Source organism: Tupaia chinensis, unplaced genomic scaffold (assembly GCF_000334495.1).
Source record: "Tupaia chinensis unplaced genomic scaffold, TupChi_1.0 Scaffold143574_1, whole genome shotgun sequence".
NCBI lineage: Eukaryota > Metazoa > Chordata > Mammalia > Scandentia > Tupaiidae > Tupaia > Tupaia belangeri.
In genome coordinates this window covers 89,626-96,551 of record NW_006203419.1, presented here as the reverse complement: position 1 = coordinate 96,551, position 6,926 = coordinate 89,626, and the positions used below count along the sequence as shown (strand labels likewise).

At 50.4% G+C, this 6,926-nt stretch overlaps 1 protein-coding gene across 3 annotated transcripts in view; it reads left to right on the top strand.

Annotated features, from left to right (window-relative positions):
* The first annotated feature begins 2,267 nt into the window (after window positions 1-2,267).
* Window positions 2,268-6,926, top strand: part of PDYN (prodynorphin) — an 18,655-nt gene continuing 13,996 nt past the window's right edge. For 2 of the 3 annotated variants that reach the window (XM_027766459.1, XM_027766458.1), the window contains exons 1-2: window positions 2,268-2,516; window positions 3,793-3,851. The gene's annotated coding sequence lies outside the window, so the exon portion shown is untranslated. Of the gene's footprint in view, window positions 2,517-3,756; window positions 3,852-6,926 lie in introns of all 3 variants that reach the window. The other variant, XM_027766460.1, reaches the window with a different exon arrangement.

The window sequence follows — 6,926 nt, the reverse complement described above, 5'->3', positions numbered from 1 at the left end:
GTGGGGTTGAAGAAGCAGTTCTACCCCCAGGTCCCAGATTCCCAGGGTAGCAATGACTCTACCCAAATTATCTGGGTCATCAGGCAAGAAGCTGGCCTGGGCTATGGCTGCTGAGCCTTTGCTGAACGTGGGCTGGGCCCCCCTGCCACTGAGGAGAGGGCTTCTGTACAGGGGGTGGAGTGAGGGGGCAGTCATTTTCATCTGCCCATCAGACCCAGCATGCTACCTTGGGAAAGCACACAGGGCAGAGAAGGAAAGAAAGAAAGTTTGGGATCTAGAAGAGAGAAGGGAGGAGGGGGACCTCATCCCAAGGCCAGCAGGAAGTGTGGGGAAGCTGCAGCTTTGGGACCCCAGAGACTGGGGTTCAAATCCTCCTCCTTGGGGCCTCTGAGCTTCAGCTGCATTATTTGTTTGAGGATGCATTGTGATATCCATGCCTCAGGCTGGCTTAGGAAACAGGCGGGAGTGTCTGAGACATGGAGGTATTCAGCGAACAGCCCCTTCTACACCCTCCTGTGTGAGACTTGGTGATGAATCGGGCACAGGGAGAGGATGGTGCCCCAGAGAACCTCGGTGTGGTCAGAGCAGAGCGATGTGGTCCATCTCAGGGACAGACGGCAATGGCGCACTCACTAAGTGCCAGTCACGCCAAGTGCTGTCCTCCACACCCTCTTTCGCCCTCACAGGGACAGATGAGCTGGATTCTGTTGCCCCATTTTACAGGTGAACAAACTGAAGCTGAAGTTAGTAGCTTGTCTGAGATCTCTCCGCTGGTTAGTGGCCGAGCTGGGAATGAAACTCGCATCTGAAATGTTACTGGGTGGGGCGCTGCTCCGCACTGGACAGGTGGAGAGTCCGAGATCCAGAGAAACAAGTTCCTGACTCCCACCCCTCAGTGTGGGTGGATTCAAGGCTTTCTGCCTGCGGGGGGTGGGGGTGGTGAGGGTGGGTGGTGGGTGAGGGAGTGAGCGGAGACTCAGGGTCAAAGGAACCTAGGCTTGGATGGAAGCTTGATGACTGACTTGCTGTGTGTAGTTAAATGGATTTCTTAGCTCTCAGGCCTCTGTTTCCTCATCTGCAAGATGGGGATAATATTAACTAGCTGGCTAGGTGGTGAGGATTACTTAAACTCAGCGGCTTTGTTTAACTGCCTGGCACAGCGTAGGTGCCCACGAATTGGGTGGTCCCTGCCAGTCTTCTGACACAGTCATAACCTCTTACCACGAACTGTTTGCTGTTTGCTGAGAAAAGAACCCTGTTCTTCTCCAAACCTAGAGACCCCCTGAGTGCTGGGAGGTATTCCTAGCCACACAGAGCCTGGCCCAAGCTGCTGCTGGCACAGGCCTGGGGTGCGTGAGGTGCGTGTGCCCTCAGCCAGAGTAACAGCAAAGGCACATCACAGTCCATATTTTGAGGGGGATTTCATGAAATGCATTTTGTGCTGCCGCCAGAGAAAACTAAACTGTGGCTCCTGGCTGCCAGGGAAGGGCTGTGTTTCTGCCAGGGCTAATGTGCCTGGCACCAGCTGAGGCATGTACCGGAGTCGGCTGTCGTTTGCAGGCAAGTGTACACACCAAAACATTCCTGCACACGCATGCACCAGCCAACACGGAGCTGCCACAGTGCACAGCACAGGGCAGCGTGTGCACCGGCCAGCCTCTGCGCTCACTTCCCATCCTCTCTCCCTTCCCTCGAGAAGAGATTCTCAGCCTCTGTGTGTCAGCAACCATTTCCCTAACCACGTGTGTTTTGATCTGTCTTCGCTGTTGGTTGCTTTATCTTTCTTCCTCTGAGTCTTTCCGTGTTTCTCCCTGACCCTCTGTGCATCCCTGTCTCTGACGTTCATGTCCGTTTGTTTTCCTGTCTATTTCCCCCCATGTCTCCGACGTTGCCTCTCTGTTTCTGTTTTGCTTTCTCTGGCTCTCTGTGTCTGTCTCCCTCTGCCTCTGTATCTGTCCAACTGTCCGACTCTCTCTCTCTTCCTCTGACTTCTTCTGTATGTGTCTCTCTCTCTTTCTCTAACTCTAACTCTGTCTCTGCCCTTTCCTACCTCTGTCTCTGTCTTCCGGTGACACTCTCCTGGGAACACATCAAAAACTGAAGTGGCCAGATTTCAAGTGACAAACAGCCCTGCCCCCAGAATCCCTCCCCCTTCCCCCTGACACGGCTGCCTTCCTCCTCCACATCCCTGTCACGAAGAGGAGCCTATTGTGTGGGGCCCGGGGAGTTCGAGTTGAAGGGCCTGGGGGTCTGAGCTCTGACTGCTCCAAGCTACTTTCCCATTGGCTCTGAGCAGCCTGTGCTCAGCAAGGGCTGAGCGACAGGGGGAGGTTCTAGTCCATAAAAGGGGGGACCGAGACACCAGAACTGCCATTCTAAGGGGCTTTGGCAGTGCTCACAGCTGCCTCTTTGGCACCTCCTTCGGAGCCAGAGTCAGGGAGTTGTGGACCAGCCACCTGCTACCATCTTCCGACCTGTTCAACCGGAAGCAGCCCAGGGAAAAAGGCAGCACACAGGTAATACCCAGAGGGGGCACTGGCATTCTATCTCTTTCTTGGTTTTATTTGCTTATTTCTGTTCCTCTGGACTCAGGGATGGTGGGATCTTAGACTAGGGGAAGTGAGGCTGGGGTCTAATGATCTGGCAAAGGGAGTTACAGTTACAAGGCTAGTTTTCAGTGAGAGACTGGCCATTCTTTGGCATCTTAAAAGGGGGATGGCTCTCTCCCAAGAGGAGACCTCGGTTTTGGCTCCAGGGTCTTTTCCCCTTGCAGTCTGCCACACAGTGCTTCCCAGTGCATTTCCAGGATCCCAGGAGAATGGGATGGCCCGACTGAAGGAGTGAGAGGTTTAGCTAATCAGGGTGACTGTAAAGGTCAGTGGTTCTTGCTGGACTAGGAGAACAAGGGCTTGAGGACATTAATGAGATCCGGGGCCCTGGCATTTGCCACGATCGTGTACATCAATGTACGACCGAGCTCAGCCTTTTCTTGCTTTTCAGGTCGTGTTTAATTGCTGACAGGTCTGAGTGGCTGTCTTGGACGTGACTTTACACAGAATGAAGTTTGGGTGGTTGTGTTGGGAGGGAATGGGGAAAGACAGTGACACCGTGCTGGGGAAGCTAGCAGGATTTTACTTGTCAGTTTTACTTTGAAAAGACTTGTTGCTTTCATGTAAATTACAACCAGAGGCATCTAAGTTTGGCAGGGGAAAAGCTCTGAGGGGAAAAAAATCTTTTGCTCGCTGGTAGAGATATCCACATTCAAAGAACGTGTTACAGAATCCGAAAGTTTGACGCTAGCCAAAAGCTGGGGAGCTTCAGAAAAGAAGCCTGCTGACGACTCCAGGGCTGAATAGTAAATTCTATGACTTCTTACTTTTTCCTGAGTATCTTTTCTGGAAAATCTCTGCAAGCTTTACAAACATTCCTTAATTAAGCCTCCAAGCTTCCCAGGGGAAACAAGCTCTTTAGGTTATTGGATCTCATTTCAGTTCCCCTCCCACAGACTGAAAGTCTTCATTATCATCTTTCTTCCAAGGGTTGGGAAAACAGACAAGGCTTGTCCTTCTAATTTGACAGGCATTCCAGTCAAGATCCATTGCAACGTGATTTCAGAATGTCAGTTCTCTTCTGTTCATTCTCACTGCCATTCCCCGCGCCCCCAGTTCCAGGGCCTCACTCCCACCTTCTATGTCTCAACCCCCACCGTTCTTGGTTACACCTCCCTTGTCTTTCTCCCTCACCTTCTCTCCCCAGTCCCACCCCACCTTGCCTTTTGTTCTATTTTTGCAGGTCATTTATCTCCTGGCTCTGAGATCTGCGTGGGGGGAGCTGTTGCAACAGCCAGAGCGGTGAGTATGCTGCCTGGGGGAGGTTTGCGTTTACTGACGGATCTCAAGCCCACTGCTTTGCCCCAGCTAAGCTAGAGGTGTGATGGGTGGCTGGCAGGTCCTGTGTCCCCACTGGCAACTGGAAACGGGGTGGTGCAGTGGTTTCTGAGGTGCTGTGGTGGAACCTAGCTCATTTGAATGGTGCAGGCAACAAGACTGGCCCTGGGGCTGCTGGACAAATTGTAATCACCTTGAACACATGGAAGGGGTTAGAGTGTCTTAAGGTATCTCCCGGGAGCCAGATATTTTTCACATATTATCTAAAGGTGTGTCCCACAATGCCTGAGACAGTGCTGGGTTCAAATCTGAGATCCTATCACTCATCTGCTGTGTGACTTTGGGACAGTAGCTGCCTCTCTCTGAGTCTTATTTCCTCACCTGTATAATAGTCATATTGACCCTCTATAGCTGTTGAGAGGTGCCAGTGGGTTACAGAAAAACTCCTGGCTCTAGTAGGTACTCAATAAATATTACTATGACTGTTTGAGTTTTCACCGTTTCAAAGTGGCAAGGTTGGGAAAATAGACAAGGCTTGTCTTTCTCTCTCCCTCCATTTATTATAATATCCTTGATCATCTCACCCCATCACGCTGCGTGCTCTGCCCAGGGAATATGATCCATTGTCTAAGATTTTCGTCTGTGTGGCTGGCATTCCTCTCCCTTCCCATCCCGACAGAAGACCTTATTTCTTTATTTGCTGCATCAGGATCATGACACCTCTTCTTGATCAATCCTTCCCTCTACCCACCTCCTTGGGTCATTCTGGACAATTGTTGTATTTATTAGATCTCTTCCATCATTCTAAAGGGATCAATAGTTGCTGGTTTGATTTCAATGCGTGTCTGAGAAAGTGTGGCCAGCCAACTGATTTCTCTCACCATTGCGTTCGCTGCAGCCCATCAATGTGGGCTAATCTCACCGGGTCTGACAAAGTGCTAAAGCAATTTCGCTGAAACAGAGCTGGTCACTGTGGCGGGCAGTTACCTCGGCTGGAGATACCCAGGTAAGCCCAGAATCAGACCCTGGAGATGGAGAGATGTCCCTTAATCTTTGAAGCTTGGTCTCATCAATCTCTGAATCCAGACTGATGCTCCTGGCAGAGGGCAAACGTTCCAGGTCCAGAAGGCACAGCAGTGGGCTCTGGAGGCTGCTCCCTGACACCGTCCAGGCTGTCTGCTGGCCAGAGTGGCAGGGCTCAGGCTGCAGATGTATTCGCTGGGGCCAATTTGTCCACATGGTGGCTTAAACTGCCATTGGGCCTCTGTCCTGTTCCTGGATTTATCTTGATGAGGGTTTACTGAGCAGTTACTGAGCAGTTGGTCACTAGGGGAAAAGGGCATGACCAGGGAGGAGCAGAGGACAGAATGGCGTTTGCGATTCACATAGTAGGTCAGCCTCCTGAATCCAAGCCCATGTCCTCTCCTGCCTTCTCTCCCTCCCTTGTTTTGTTCATTTCTTCTTTCATCCCTTTCATCCCCTCTTCATTTCCTTCTCACTTGTAGCTTCTTTTCTCTCGCGCTCTGCCATCTTTCTCTGATGTCCTGGGGGAATGGATCCCTTTCTCTGCTTGTCCAAGTCCCATCTCTGCCACCCTTTTTGGCCCCTCTTTTCTCTGTGTGTCTATGATGTTGCTATTTCTCTGTTTTAATGTCTCTCTTTAGGTAACTCTCTGACTAATTCATCTCTTTATCTCTCTAGTTCATTCTTGTTTTGCCCTTCATCCCATCCCTTAATTACACTGATAAAAACAGGGAAGGAGTTCCAAACAAATCCTGCTCTTGAACACAGTCTCCTAAAAATGCATGTCATGATCCCATGGCGGTGGCCATCACCTGTAGGGCCATCTTTTGCCCTGGTCTCTGCATATGTGGGGTCCCCATCCTATATTCTGTGCATTGGCTTTTGTTGGTGTAAAAGGTGGCTTCACCTCCTGTTCACAGCCCAAGCCCCCTTTCCATAAACTGGTCATTCATCCTTCGTTGATGACTCTAAAGCCTCAAGGGGCAACATTTCTCCAGCTCGGGGTCTCTTACCAGCCCCCTAGAAAGCCACTAAGGTGGACTTTGTATTTCTGAGTGGGGTAAAAGCATCTGAAATGGTTTTATCTTCAGGAATGTGAGATTTTGGGGTGTAATCGGATGGACACTTAGCACATGCCTACACTTCAGCGAGGTTTCCGGAGTGGGGTTAGCAGATTGACTTTTAAGCCTGATTCTGCTGTTTCCTTGCATCTTAGCCTTCACCCAATCGTTTCAGCTCTCTGGGTCTCTGTTTTCCCTCTCTAGAAAATGGGGCTACCAGTGTCCATCCCACTGGATTCTACTGAGTGCGAAAAAGTGAAGTAACTGAGATAAAGTGTGTAAGGAAGAGCTCGTACCTGTGAGGGGTGTTCTGAACTCAGAGTATCCCAGCTCTGTCACACACGCAATCACTCTGTGACCACAAGGGCCACTTCATCATGTGCTCCTCACTTTTTTTCACCTGCAACTTGAGCCTGTACTGACAGCCCTGCCCTGAATGGCCCTCCATGGCATCTGGGATGTACAGATGCCTTGTACAGAGCAGAGGCACAGTGCTGGCTGGCAGCAAGGGTGGTTGTCATCAGAGAAGGGTCACCAAAACAGTGCCTTCTCCTCAGTGGGAGTCACCACCCGGTGTGGGAGGCCTGAATTCTGTCTCCATTTCCCTCCTGACTCATACCATGACCTTAAACAAGTGACTTCATTTCTACCTTTTCCCATTTCCTCTTCTATCAAATAGGGATAATCATATGCGATAAAGTGCTCAGAGAGATAATTGCAATGTTAAATCAAGACATTATTATTCCGCGCTGGCTTTTTTAATACAAATGCTTACGGCTCCTTGGAGCCTGTGACTGACTATAATATAGAAAAATCACTGAGGTAAGAGGCAAGAAGACCCTTCTCTTTCAAGGAAGTCTGGGCCCTGGGTGAACAGAGGGTCTACTACCTGCGGGCACTTAATTTATTTATTTAATTTGCTGCAGGGTGTGTGCACTCTCTGGAGAGAGGGAAA